This window comes from Saccopteryx bilineata, chromosome 6, assembly GCF_036850765.1.
Source record: "Saccopteryx bilineata isolate mSacBil1 chromosome 6, mSacBil1_pri_phased_curated, whole genome shotgun sequence".
Taxonomy (NCBI): domain Eukaryota; kingdom Metazoa; phylum Chordata; class Mammalia; order Chiroptera; family Emballonuridae; genus Saccopteryx; species Saccopteryx bilineata.
In genome coordinates, this window is record NC_089495.1 from 152792718 (window position 1) to 152807982 (window position 15265).

The following is a 15265-nucleotide window of genomic DNA, read 5'->3' on the forward strand; positions in this document are numbered from 1 at the left end:
GCAAACTTAAGAAGTTACAATATTGGCATACTCTGGCAATAGTATCTCATTGAGTTCACAGACTCGATTTAGAAAGATTCAGATAAGAACTCCTGCACACGCCTAGCATTAGCACCAATGGTGATATACATGGTTTCAATCCAAATCTCTGAGCGCTGTTACAGAAGCAGCTGGCTTCTCCAAGAAGAGGGTGTGTGGTCCATAGAGGCCAGGAAGTCGCTAAATTCTTGTACTGTTTTTCTCTCTTTTCTTTTTTAAGGCAATATCCTAACTTATAATGGCCCTGATTATACCTTAAAACTCTCTTCTGTCCCAAATGTTTTTCATTTGCCTCCACACTTACCCTACTTCACCTTAGCTCTTTGTCCCAGGGGGGATCTATGTGGATCTCATTGTTACCAAACTCAAGGGGTTCACCACTTGGGTTGTTCTATTCAAGAAGGACATGTGGTTGGGACAAGGGAGTTTTATTTACTTGCAGCAAGTTAAGGAGACAGGATTAATATCCATGCTCTGTGTCTTCCCCAGGAGGCTTAGCACATGTTATATACACTATTTGATTGATGTCTTTGTTTCTCAGTTGGCCATACTTACCCAGGATGAGTTCTTATCAACTTCAATTTTTTTTATAGCTGGTCTACAGAATACTCTGTTATATTTTAACATTTAGCAAGATTAGCATTTAGTACAAACAGTAGACCTTGAGGCCCATGTTCGATTGGACGACATCAGATGGATCTCTGGCTGTCTGACTTCTGCTTGGCTTGTGCCAATGGGAAGTCCAAGCAGGAGACCCCTTCCATGAAAAAAAGCAAGGTCCAGTATCTTTATCCCACCCCTCTCCCTGTCAAGTCACCTATGACAAGCTGCAACCCTAAGCCGAACATCACACCTTCTCTACCCAACTCTCCATTTGGATTACAGTTTTCATCCACCCCTTTGGAGTTAGGATGCAATTTCCTCACTGATACCAGCAATGTCCCCTGTCATTTCCATGTCCTGTGTCCACAGCTTATAGAAGGCCTGTGCACTTGACTTTCCCCCAAGTCCTTAATTAAGTGTCTATCTCTGCTGCTAGAATCCTGATTCACAAATCTTAATGATACCCTTTTTCTTTTCTCTTTCAGACATACCTTGATATTTAGGATTGATTTTTTCCCCCATTCCTTCTAGTGTATACTGACACCAAAATATCTCCTGTCAACTGACACCTCTGTCATTATCCAAGCAGAATGTTTTGTGTTCTTATCTGATGAGTCTGCTAATGTATCATCTTTAGTAAATCACATGAGAACACAGGTCAACATCCTGTATGACCTGACCCTCAGCCCAGGGGACTGGCTAAGTCAATAGTTTGGGTCATGGGGTTCTGGGTGGAAAAGGTGCCACTGATTTTGGAAATTGTTGTTTTAACCTATCTTTTTTCTTGCATGTGACTGCATTGTTACTATGGCATCTGGGACAGCAGCCACAAACAAGCCACCTCCATGCTAGTGAAGCCCCTGGCTGACCTCCCAGGGTGCTCTGCAGGAGGAGGGGGTTGTATCAGGCTGGTTTACACTGAATTTGGGCAGAAGGTAGAGAACTGCAGAGCCGGAAAGTGTCGGGCCCTCAACCGTTTATTGGAGGCTCACACCAACCAGCAAGCGAATAAAGAAAGGAAAACCCGCTTTTCACGGTGGGGGGCAAGGGATCAGGACACTGCCCCTCCCAGTGATGCTGGTGGCTGAAGGAATGAGGGAAGCACAGCTCACATTGGTGCAATAGCGGGAGAGCGAGCTGGAAGAATTGCCCGGCGGGACAGCACTCAGAGCTTTTATAGAGAGAAACACACTGGCGCTCTTTCACATGCTCACGCACTAATTGTACAGAGAGTGCTTGCAGCCAGGACACCAGCGAGCAAGCCTAACACAGCTGTTTTCCCCACAAGGGACCTAGAAAATTGTAAAAGCCTGTCAGCAGGAATAGAGTGTTGGTGATAGATGTGACAAGGGTCCTGAGGTTTGGGCAGTTCTTACTAAATGCCCAAATGTAACACAGTATTTTTCAAAGGAGCTCTAAAGGATGAGCTTCACCTGAACCACCACTGGTGGCTACAAGGAAAAAAATCAATGTGTAATTAACCAAACAGTGTATATAAGCAATGGCTAAGCCTCCCTTAGGAGAGGCAGAGCTTTGGAATGATCCCCTGTCTCCCTACTTGTCACAGTGAAAATAGATCATTTTCTTCCACCAAGAGTTGTGTCCCTTTGACCCAGACACTCCGAGTGGTGAACCCAGTTTTGTTGCAGTGGGGGAGGCCATGGAGACGGTGTGAGCCCCAGCTGACCTGAAAGCTGGACCCAGGCTATGGGAGACCCCCTCCAACCAGAACCCATCCTGGAATGTGCATGCGGCTTGCCTTGTCCCTTCCCAGGGGCTGCCTCAAGGACACAGCCTTGAGTCAGCAACGTGTTGTTGGCACCATCTGGACAGGATATGTGACTCAGCCTGGCTAGGGCCTCTAGGTAACCTTTTCAGATCTGAGCCACCCAGACAAGCCCTGTAGGTAAGTCCCCTGGCTTAGTAAACCGCCACCTACCCATCTGCAGTAGTCTGCCTCTTTCTCGGGTCTCTCCCTGCCCTCTGTAGGGGGCTCGATTTCAGATTACTCTGAGGGTTTCCAACCAACATATGCTTTTAAAAGAGCAGTCTCATCTCTGTTTATAAACAAATATAAAAAGTGGAGTATCTGAGGCAATGGTTCTCAAGTTCTTGCTTCCCTTTAATAAGCTTTTTGATTTGGTAAAATTCTTCCTAAATTGGGATTTGGAACCAATTGCCATGTTACAGAAAATTGTCAGCATCTCCTCCACAGAGTTCTGAGACCAGCTCTTAGTCTAGGTCTCACCACTAACACCTTCCCATTCAGGGATGACTACTGTGCACACCTACACACGGGGCCCAGGTGGTTTGCGAGGTTTGGGGTGGGGGCGAATGTCAGAGGAGTTGGCACGAATTACTAGAGGGCATGAGAAAATGAATAGAATCATTATCTTAGTGGTAATGGTTTCACTGGTGGATATATATGCAAAAATTTAGTCACTTATTTGTTCCCATTACATGTAGTATATTATATGTTAAAAATGATTCACTGGGAGGCCCTGGCCGGTTGGCTCAGCAGTAGAGCGTCGGCCTGGTGTGCGAGGGACCCAGGTTCGATTCCCGGCCAGGGCACATAGGAGAAGCGCCCATTTGCTTCTCCAACCCCCTTCCTCTCTGTCTCTCTCTTCCCCTCCCACAGCCAAGGCTCCATTGGAGCAAAGATGGCCCGGGTGCTGGGGAAGGCTCCTTGGCCTTTGCCCCAGGCGCTAGAGTGGCTCTGGTCGCGGCAGAGCGACCCCCCGGAGGGGCAGAGCATCGCCCCCTGGTGGGCAGAGCGTCGCCCCTGGTGGGCGTGCCGGGTGGATCCCGGTCAGGCACATGCGGGAGGGAGTCTGTCTGACTGTCTCTCCCCATTTCCAGCTTCAGAAAAATACAAAAAAAAAATCTTAAGCCTGACCTGTGGTGGCGCAGTGGATAAAGCATCGACCTAGAAGTGCTGAGGTCGCCGGTTTGAAACCCTGGGCTTGCCTGGTCAAGGCACATATGGGAGTTGATGCTTCCAGCTCCTCCCCCTCTTCTCTCTCTCTGTCTCTCCACTTTCTCTCTCTGTCTCTCCCTCTCCTCTCTAAAAAAAAATGAATAAATAAAAAAATTTTTTTTAAAAAATGATTCACTGGGGACAAAATTTAGTTGCATCCACAAAATCACTTATTCTTACCTAATTCGAGTGTGCTGATCTCAAATCTGACATTAGTTTGTCTCTATAAGTTACAGCTTTTTTGCAATTCAAGATTTTAGATTTTCATCTTATTGTAAAATTTTCAACATTTAGGAGGGACCTGAAGATGGCAGCGGAGTAGGCAGACACATAGACGCCCAGCTCTCACCACCAAACTGAAATACAAATCAATTTAGAAAAAATCAGCGTGAAAAATCAATTCTGGACTACAAGAACAGCTCTCAAAAACCAAGGAGCAAAGAAGAAGCCACAATAAACCTGGTAGAGAGCGCCTGAATCTCCCCTGCTTACAGGAATGGAGGGGTGGGGGGTTGATGCTGAGAGCCCAGAGGGGATCTCACTCCAGGGAAAAAAGCAGAAAATACTGCTCACAGCCACATGCCTGGCAACCAGGGAATGAGGTGTGTTGAAAGGATTGGCTTATCTTCCAAGTGGAAAGGAGAAACAGAGGGACAGATGGTGAAGGGCAAAGGAATGCAGGAGACAACCTAAAAAGCTGACTCATCTGTGCTGGAGGCAGCCATCACTGGCGGAGGGACTGATCCTTCCACAAAACAAGGCTAAAGTACTTCTGGATCACAGATCTCCAGACATCTCTCCAGTTCCAATCAACTCAACAAGACACAGCTGAAAACAAGAAGTAGGGAGGAGGGGCAGTAACTCAGGTCTCCACGTGATCTGAGATACACCTCCCCCTACTGAAGCTGAGAAAACACCCTGCTCCCAGAGAGATTAATTGGTAGAAGAGGCCTTGAGAGTTGCAGGTTACAACCACCTCATTCCTGGATACATTTTCAAGGAAGCCCCCTGCTGTGATGAGTAAACAAGACTATCACCTCTTAAGAAAACAAACAAATCAAGACTTTAAAGCTACCCTAATCCAAAAGTGGATTACAAATAATAGCTGATGCCAACACAAGAAGACCTAGAAATAACACAATTGAAAACTAGAGGCAGACAACACCAAGCCTAGACTCAACCAGCTCTACAAACAAAACACCCAAACACACAGATATAATGAGAAGACAGAGAAGTGCAATCCAACGAAACCACAAGAGAAATCTTCAGGAGATGAACTGAGTGATATGGAAATAATCAAACTACCAGATGCGGAGCTCAAAATAATGAGTGTAAAGAGGCTTAGGGATCGTAGAACAACAATGGATGGTCATTATGAACACCTAAATAAAGAAATGGCAAGTATAAAAAAGGATATTGAAATATTAAAAAAGAATCAGCCAGAGATGATATATACAATATCAGAAATGAAGACCACAATGGAAGGAATTAAAAACAGGATGGATAGAGCTGAGGATCAAATCAGCAAGTTGGAGGACAACTTGAATGAAGGCAAGAAAGCAGACAAGAAAAAAGAAAAGAGACTCAAAAAGTCTGAGGAAACTCTTAGAGAGCTCTGTGACAACATGAAGAGAAATAACATCTGCATCATAGGGGTCCCTGAAGAAGAAGAGAAAGAACAAGGGATAGAGACTTTGTTCAATCATATCATAGCTGAAAACTTCCCTAAATTAATGCAGGAGAAACTCTCACAAGTTCAAGAAGCACAGAGAACTCCATTAAAGAGAAACCCAAAGAAACCTACACCAAGACACATCATAATTAAAATACCAAAGCTAAGTGATAAAGAGAAAATATTAAAAGCTGCAAGTGAAAAAAAAGCTATCACCTACAAAGGAGCCCTCATAAGGATGACATCTGACCTCTCAACAGAAACACTTGAGGCCAGAAGGGAATGGCAAGAAATATTCAAAATAATGCAGAACAAGAACCTACAACCAAGACTACTTTATCCAACAAGGCTATCACTTAAAATCGAAGGAGAAATAAAAAGCTTCCCAGACAAAAAACAACTCAAGGAATTCATTACAACCAAAGCAATGCTGCAGGAAATTTTAAGGGGCATGGTTTAAACAGATCAAAGTGGGAAAAGAATATAGCAAAAGAAAGAATACAGCTTTAAAGAAGAAAATGGCAATAAACAACTACATATCAATAACCTTAAATGTAAATGGATTAAATGATCCAATCAAAAGACATAGGATAGCTGCATGGATAAGAAAACAGGACCCATACATATGCTGTCTACAAGAGACACACTTAAAACAAAAGATGCACATAGATTGAAGGTAAAAGGATGGAAAAAAATATTTCATGCAAATGGAAATGAAAAATGGCTGGGGTAGAAATACTTATATCAGACAAAATGGACTTTAAATCAAAAGATATAGTAAGAGATAAAGATGGCCTCTCCATAATGATAAAGGCAGTAATCCAACAGGAAGATATAACTATTATAAATATCTATGCACCTAATATAGGAGCACCTAAATATACAAAGCAGACTTTGATGGATATAAAGGGTGAGATCAACAGTAATACTATAATAGTAGGGGATTTCAATACCCCACTAACATCACTAGATAGATCCTCAAGAAAGAGAATTAACAAAGAAACAACAGACTTAAAGGACACACTAGATTAACTCGATTTAATAGATATCTTCAGAACTTTTCACCCTAAAGCAGCAGAATATACATTCTTTTCAAGTGCTCATGATACATTCTCTAGGATAGACCACATGTTAGGGCACAAAAGTGCTCTCAACAAATTTAAGAAGATTGAAATTATATCAAGCACTTTCTCTGATCACAATGGCATGAAACTAGAAATCAACCACAACAGAAAAGCTCAAAAATTCTCAAACACATGGAAACTAAATAGCAGGTTGTTAAATAATGAATGGATTAAGAATGAGATCAAAGAAGAAATGAAAAAATTCCTAGAAATGAATGACAATGAGCATACAACAACTCAAAATTTATGGGACACAGCAAAAGCAGTACAGAGAGGGAAGTTCATAGCACTATAAGCACACTTTCAGAAGCTAGAAAAAGCTCAAATAAACAACTTAACCCTGCATCTAAAAGAACTAGAAAAAGAACAGCAAGTAAAGCTCAAATGTAGTAGAAAGAAGGAAATAATAAAGATCAAAGCAGAAATAAGTGACATAGAGGCTAAGGAAACAATACAGAGGATCAATGAAACTAGGAGCTGGTTCTTTGAGAAGGTAAACAAGATCAATGAATCTTTAACTAGACTCACCAAAAAAAAAAAAAGAGAGAGGACTCAAATAAATAAAATTAGAAATGAGAGTGGAGAAATAACAACTGACACAACAGAAATACAAAATATTGTAAGAAAATACTATGAAGAACTGTATGCCAAAAAATTAGACAACATAGATGAGATGGACAAATTCCTTGAAACATACAATCTTCCAAATATCAATCTGGAAGAATCAGAAAACCTAAACAGACCAATTACACCAAATGAGACCAAAACAGTTATCAAAAAACTCCCAACAAAGAAAAGTACAGGGCCTGATGGCTTCACAACTGAATTCTACCAAATATTCAAAGAAGAACTAACTCCTATCCTTCTCAAGCTATTTCAAAAAATTCAAGAGGAAAGAAAACTTCTGAACTCCTTTTATGAGATGAGCATAATTCTGATTCCAAAACCAGGCAAAGACAACACAAAGAAAGAAAATTATAAGCCAATATCTCTGATAAATATAGATGCTTGCCCATATATATGTGGTGTTGGGCAGATAAAATGTATTATGCTCACTTTGTTAAAGACGGCGCTGCCCACGAGGAGGCCGTTGCCCAGGTGATATTAATGTGTGTTGAGAATCGTTGTAGCCTGGGGCTTGGTTTTGGGATTAAGCCTTTCCCACCCTTTTTGATGTGGGGTGGTACAATCCAATCATGCCTCTGAGAAGTTACTTTGTATTAGAGACTTCTCTATTTTGTATATTGGATTAAAGGTTTTGAATCTACACTATAAAATAGGGGCAGAAAGGAGCTTGGGCTCTTGATTCCTGAGGTTAGCATGAGAGAGCAGAGAGAGTAGAGCCAGCAGCAGAGAAAGGCCATGTGGCCAGGAAAAGCAGCCAAGATGGTGGAGTGCTGAGTGAGATGCCAGTTTGTACAGTCTGTATCTGGGATAAGGAAGGAGATGGGGAACTGAGGAGAATAAGGCTGGTGAGCTAGAAATCTTTGATTCTAGGAAACTCGGATAAGTCAGTGGCTTTGTGAGCACTGAATGTGATTGGGTTTTGGAGCCCAGTGTGTGTTTTTACTTGCCCGCCGGGTGCAAGCTAGGATTAAAGACTATGGCCCACCAGTTTGTGGCTCCGTTGTTTCTTTACCGACTGTCCGAATCCAATGCGAACCTGCATGGGCCGGGCTGCTCTGATGGTGGCCCTGGCCGTGCCTCCTGGCTTTACATGTGGGTTGAATTCTGGGCCCTCAATTCTGTTCCATTAATCGGTGTGTCTGTAATTCTACTGTTGTGATTAATGTAGCTTTGTAGTATAATTTGGAATCAAGAAATGTGATATTGTTAGGTCACCAAAGGAGGGACACACAAGGCCTGGTGAATTCTACAAGTTTATCTATGTCTCCATGAACAGGGGGGCTGAGGCCCTAGTGACATCAGCAGCAAGAGGATGACAAGCCACATTTTATACAGCACTGAGTTTGGGTGTATTTCTCTCTACATGGGGAAAACTTCTATTACCTTTGGTGGTTAAACAATGGGGGAAGGAGGGTGGAAATGAAGTGATGGGGGCAGGAGGCTGACTGTCAGGATGCCCCAGGATCTGGCAGAAGTAAGATAATCAATCAGGATCCCTCAGGTGGAGAGTTACGGGAACTGCCCTGGCCTCCGGTCATCTAAAGTTCAACCTGGCTAGTTGAGGCCATTAGTTAGGGGCCTGGACTCAAACATAACAGGTATCTCTGGCTTTGTTCTTTTTTTCTTCAGTGTTGCTTGGGTTCCTTGGGTTCTTTTGTGGTTATGTTATAAAGTACTGTACCCCAGATTCTGAAACCATACCTCACTCCATCCGGTTTACGTAGAGACACCAAGTCCAGATGAATTTTAAAGAGTTTTATTAAAGGAGGTTTATTAAATATGCCGGCCGCATATGACTGATACAGGGCAGCAGACCCAAATCGTGCAGTCCCCAATACATTTTAGAGGCTGCTTATATACCCTTGATCACACATGGGCTGGGGAGAGCATGACATTATGACGCAATCATTAACAAGATTAACATTTATCTAGGGTATTTACAAAGAACATTAAAACTTTCAAGGTAATATAATCAAAGACATTCATAAATCCTTTTAGTATCTATTCCTCCTCCTTTGCCTAGAGGTACACATTGATCTCAGATTCCAGGAAGGGAGGGAGAGCTAAGATCAGTGTAGGGTGGTATGTAAATTTTGCCTCTTATTGAAAGCAAAAGATAGTTCTTCAGATAACCTTAATCCTTTCAGAGAACTTAAAACCAAATGAGCCTAGTTGTCCTTGTAAGTAAGGAGACTTCTACATTCCTTTTCCTCCATTTTCCAAGGAAAGGACAGGAAAGCATGACCTTTTTCCTCCTAGAATATCAATATTAATTTTGAAGCTTTTTGGTACCTTACAACAGTTACATACAAATTTGATGACTTCATTTTTTGGACTATTTCATTTAAAAATGTCATGGGGATTGTAAGGCCAGGAGCCGTCATCGTGACCATTCACATGCAGGTTCCCATTGGATTCGGGTAGACGATAAAGAAATGGCGGAGTCAGAGGATGGGGGGCCATCCTATTTATTGGTGTCTCACCAAGACAGGCAAACCACAAAAGAAGACAAGGGAAAAGCAGAAAACCAGCTCTTCCCATGAAGGGCAAGGGATCAGGGGAGCCCCTGCAATTGTGATAGCAGGAACTGTGTGTCTGAGCTCCTGGTCTGTCCCACTTTATAGTGTAGAAAACCAAAATCCCTTAATCCAATATACAAACAAGGAAGTGTCCGATACAAAGTCACTTATCCAAGGCATAATTGGATTCCTCATGAGAGTGCACCACCCAGATCATACAATCAGTCAAGGGTGTGGGGAAAAGCTTAGTCCCAAAACCAAACCTCAGGCTACAACAACCTGGCCTGCTTATAGCCTGTCCCCCACACCCAATATAAGTCACAAGCGAGCAAACATATATATCATGTTTACAAACTTATTTGACCAACAGGGATCTTGATGGAAATTGCATTAAATCTGTATATTGCTTTGGTTAACGTGGCCACTGCAAATGGCAAGACTTTGGTTTTATTATGGCTGGATAATATTCCATATATACACACACACATACACACACCAGAATTTCTTTGTGCATTTCTCCATATATGGACACTTAGGTTGTTTGCATGTCCTGGCTAATGTAAATAATGCTGCAGTGGACACAGGAGTGCAGATATCTTTCACTTAGTATTTTTGTTTTCTTCAGCTAAGTATCCAAAAGCGATATTGCTAAATCATATGGTAAGTCTATTACTAACTTTTTGAGGATCTCCATACTGTTTTCCACAGTGGCTGCACCAACTTGCAGTCCCACTAAGAGTGCATAAGGGTTCTCTTTTCTCCACATCCTCACCAAGATTTTTTACTTTTGTCTTTTTAATAATAGCTATCTGTTGGGCAGATAAAATGTATTATGCTCACTTTGTTAAAGATGACGTTACCCACGTGGAGGCTGTTGCCCAGGTGATATTAATGTGTGTTGGGGGCAGGCAGGATCATTGTAGCCTGAGGCTTGGTTTTAGGATTAAGCCTTTCCCACCTGTAAAGCCAGGAGCCACGGCCAGGGCCACCATCACAGCAGCCTTCTGGTCCATGCAGGTTCGCATTGGATTCGGACAGTCGGCAAAGAAACAGCGGAGCCAAAAACTGGTGGGCCATAGTCTTTAATTCTAGCTTTGCACCCGGCGGGCAAGTAAAAATACACACTGGGCTCCAAAACCCAGTCACATTCAGTGCTCACAAAGCTACTGACTTATCCGAGTTTCCTAGAATCAAAGGTTTCTAGCTCACCAGACTTATTCACCTCTGTTCCCCATCTCCTTCCTTATCCCAGATACAAACTCTACACAAACTGGCATCTCACTCAGCACTCCGCCATCTTGGCTGCTTCTCCTGGCCTCCTCCACGTGGCCTTACTCTGCTCTCCTCTGCTCTCTCTTCTAATCTCAGGAACCAAGAGCCCAAGCTCCCACTTCGTCCCCATTTTATAGTGTAGCAATCCAAACTCTTAATCCAATATACAAAACAGGGAAGTCTCTAAGACAAAGTCACTTCTCTGAGGCATGATTGGATTGTACCGCCCTACATCAAAAAGGGTAGGAAAGGCTTAATCCCAAAACCAAGCCTCAGGCTACAAGGATTCTCCCTGCCTTTAGCCCACCCCAACACACATTAATATCACCTGGGCAATGGCCTCTTTAACAAAGTGAGCATAATACATTTTATCTGCCCAACACCACCCTTTTTGATGTGGGGTGGTACAATCCAATCATGCCTCAGAGAAGTGTCTTTGTATTAGAGACTTCCCTATTTTGTATATTGGATTAAGAGTTTGGATTTCTACACTATAAAATGGGGACAGAGCGGGAGCTTGGGCTCTTGGTTCCTGAGGTTAGCATCCGAGAGCAGAGAGAGTAGAGCCAGCAGTGGAAGGAGGCCACATGGAGGAGGCCAGGAAAAGCAGCCAAGATGGTGGAGTGCTTAGTGAGATGCCAGTTTGTACAGTTTGTATCTGGGATAAGGAAGGAGATGGGGAACTGAGGAGAATAAGGCTGGTGAGCTAGAAACCTTTGATTCTAGGAAACTCGGATAAGTCAGTGGCTTTGTGAGCACTGAATGTGATTGGGTTTTGGAGCCCAGTGTGTGTTTTTACTTGCCTGCCGGGTGCAAGCTAGAATTAAAGACTATGGCCCCCAGTTTGTGGCTCCTTTGTTTCTTTACCGACTGTCCGAATCCAATGCGAACCTGCATGGGCCAGGCGGCTGCTTTGATGGTGGCCCTGGCCCTGGCTTCTGGCTTTACACTATCCTAACAGATGTGGAGTGCTATCTCATTGTGGTTTTGATTTGCATTTCCCTGATGATTAGTGATGTTGAACATCATTTTCAGGTACCTGTGGTCCATCTGTGTGTCTCCTTTGGAAAAATGTCTATTCAGGACTTCTGCCCATTTTTCAATTTTTTTTTTTTTTTTTACATTTGAGTAGTATAAGTGCTTTACATAGTTAGGTATTAGCCTCTTATCAGTTATAGGGTGTGTAAATATTTTCACCCATTCGGTATGTTGCCTTTTCATTGTGTTGATGGTCTCCTTTGTTGTAAAGGAGCTTTTTCCCTTGCTGTGGTCTCATCTGTTTGTTCTTGTCTTTCTTTGGCGGTCAAATTCAAAAAAATTGTCACCAGCCTGAGTCAAGGAGCTTATCACCTCTGTTGTTATCTAGACTTTCAGGGTCAGGTTCTAGGTGCTTCACTTCTAATCCCCTTTGACTTAATTTTTATGTATGGTGTAAAATAATGGTTAACTTCTATACTTTACCATGAGTCTATGTAACTCACCCCACCATTCTTATAACATTATTTCTGTACATGATTATGTTAGGGTTAAATTATCTCCTGTAAAACTCAATTTCTCCTCACTCAACTTCTTTCCAGGGCTCACACCAGAAAATTCCCATCCATCACTGTAAGGTTGTAGGTCATTTGCTTACTATTCTCTCACTTAATGGCTTTCTGAACGTCACTTGAAATGTAGCAAAAAGTTTACCTTTGCAGGAACGTCAGGGAAAGCTTGCATTGGGGAAGGACCTGCCCATTAGGAGAGTTTCAATCACCATAATTGTAAAAGCCTAGCCACAGGCCCAGAAGCCCCAGGACCCAGCTGTTCCTGGGAGATTTCTGACCTCTTGGTTCTCTTAAAAATTTACCAAGAGGAGATGATGTCAGAGTAATGGCGGGGTAGGAAGCGATACCGATAAATCTCCCCCAAAACTCAACAAGATCTTCAACCAGAAACAGAAAAACCTATCCTTGGAGCCTCCAGATGTTTCGCAATACACCCGAAGGTATGGTCGAGCAAAAAATTGGCTAAATATATAACCAAACCCCGAAGGAAATAGGGAGTAAGAAATGCTCTGCCTTCCTCATTAACCTAAACAGGGCGGCTTTCTCTGGGATCTGTGAATATAGAAACTGAGGCGGGCAAAGGCAGTGAATAGATCCAGGCCACAGCACAAACGGCCGAACCAGGCTGTGGCACGGATATCCAAGCCAAGGAAAAACTGATCCTGTGGCAACCCGGGCAATACAAGCTAACACTCGCGCCAAACCCAAACAAAGAAAGACAAGCGGGGCAGCCATTTTACCCGATCTCCTGGTCAGCGCGCACAGAGAATGGGCGAGAGATTTCTTCCTAAGCCCCGGGAGTGGGTGCCCGTGTTACCTCACAGAGAGGCAGAGTCAGAGGCCTTTGTGGTGGGCTGAAAGCGGAATCTCTGGGCAGCCCCAGCACCCTGGGAAAGCCGCGCACGGGAGGGAGCGAACTAATTCCAACAGTGGAACTTTTCCATGCTGGTAGGGGATTCACTCAGAGGGAAACGTGGCCGGCCTCATATCCTGGTCTGCGCGCGCAGATAGTGAGCGAGAGATTCCTTTGAGTGTCTCGGCAGTGCGCGCCCGTGTAATCGCACAGAGGGGCAGAGTCAGGGGCCTTTGTGTGGGCCAAAGTGGAATCTCGGTCCACCCCAGCACCTTGCAAAAGCCGCGCACGGGGACGGAGCAAGAGCCAATTCCAACGCTGCAACTTTTCCATGCGGTTGGGTGTTCCACTCAGAGCATGAGACTGCTGGCCGGATATCCTGGTCTGCGCGCGCAGATAGTGAGCGAGAGTTTCCTCCAAGTGCCCCGGAAGTGGGCGCCTGCCTGTGTTACCGGACAGAGTGGCAGAGCCAGAGGTCTTTGAGTGGGCGGAAACCCCGCCTGATTACGCTAGCAGCTCTGACTGACTGAGCCTTACCCAGAGCCCTGTGCTGAGTGGAAATAGAGTGGAAAGTTGCCAGCTCTTTGAGCCTCTTAGTATCCAGGCAGAGGCAGCAGCAACCCCATAGCTGGATTATCAGGCTACTAATTGAGGAAGAAAAAACTAGGAGAAAGGCTCCAGGAACACGGACTCTCTCACTGTTGGAGCCTATAAATGCTAATGAGCCTCGACTGCCAACGAGACTAAAGCACAATACATGACATCGCCATAGAGACTTATCAACTGCAAACCTCTACCCGAGTGTGCCAAAGGGGCAGAACCCGGGGTACAGAGTCACTGACCAGGAAGAGGGAGAGAAAAGAAAAAGCAAGAAGATAACCTCTCAAAATCAAAAATAATCTGCAGACTTTATAACCTATCCCATTTTATTATATTTGTTCGTTTGTTTCTCTTATCTTCATTCATGATATTTTTTTTCCCTCCTCCAATTTGGCCGATTAACTCTCTGCCGGTCTTACTCTCTCCTCTCCTTGAACTACACTACCCATAAGTGTTACATCTACCATTATCTTTTCTCTCCTCTTCCTTTCTCTCTATGAGGGTTGCACTCCAAAACCCTTAACTCTCTCTCTCTCTCTCTCCTCTTTTTTCTTCTTTTAGTGGTTCCCTCTGTTTTTCTCTCTCTCTCTTTCTTTTCTCCCTCTATATTAGTTTCTTCCTTTCTCCTTTACATCTCTTCTCATTTAAACCTCAATAACAAACAAATTATCTTATCTGGGACTCAAACTTTTGTTTGTGGCATTTGGGGAGGGGGTTTAATTCACCTTTTTAACTCACTAGCAGTGCTCCCATCCCTGGCTCTCCATTTTATCTAGTTCTTGTTCCACTAAATACAATAGTAATTTTTTAATATTTCCCCCCATTTTTCTGTTTTCCTCTTATTCCTCTCATCATAACTCTTAGTCAACCAACACCTAAAAGCAAATCATTTTATTCTTGACCCAAAGTTTTTCCTTATTTGCTTTTTGTGGGTCCATACCCCCTTCTTTTTTCTTTTTTTTTTCTTTTTTTTTTTTTTGCCCTTTTATTATTTTCCCCAATTCAGGCCCTCCATTACAGGCATTGTTTGTTATAATTCACAGTTCACCACAAGATTTTCTCAAGAAAGAGGGAAGAGGAGAGGAGAGGAAAAAAGGAGGGGGGAATAATTTCCTTTTTTAAAAATTTTTATTTTATTTTTCTTTATTTCATTATTAATTTTTTAAAAAAACAACTCTTTTTGATTTTTTATTTTTTTAACTTTCTATTCTTTATTAAATCTCATTAATACTATCAACTAAACCACCCTCAGATGCCATTAAGGAAGAGAAAATCGAATATCATGGATACAAAAGAAAGAGAGGTAACACAGCTAGATGAGGAAAAATCTATGGAGAAAAAATTTAATATATTGGAAACCTTGGAGCTAAATGACAGAGAATTCAAGATAGAAATCCTAAAAATCCTCCGAGATATACAAGAAAACACA

The 15265-nt window shown here is 43.0% G+C and overlaps 1 pseudogene; it reads left to right on the forward strand.

The window, feature by feature from the left end:
• Positions 1-15265, forward strand: part of LOC136307826 (GTPase IMAP family member 7-like) — a 128451-nt pseudogene that overhangs the window by 6889 nt on the left and 106297 nt on the right.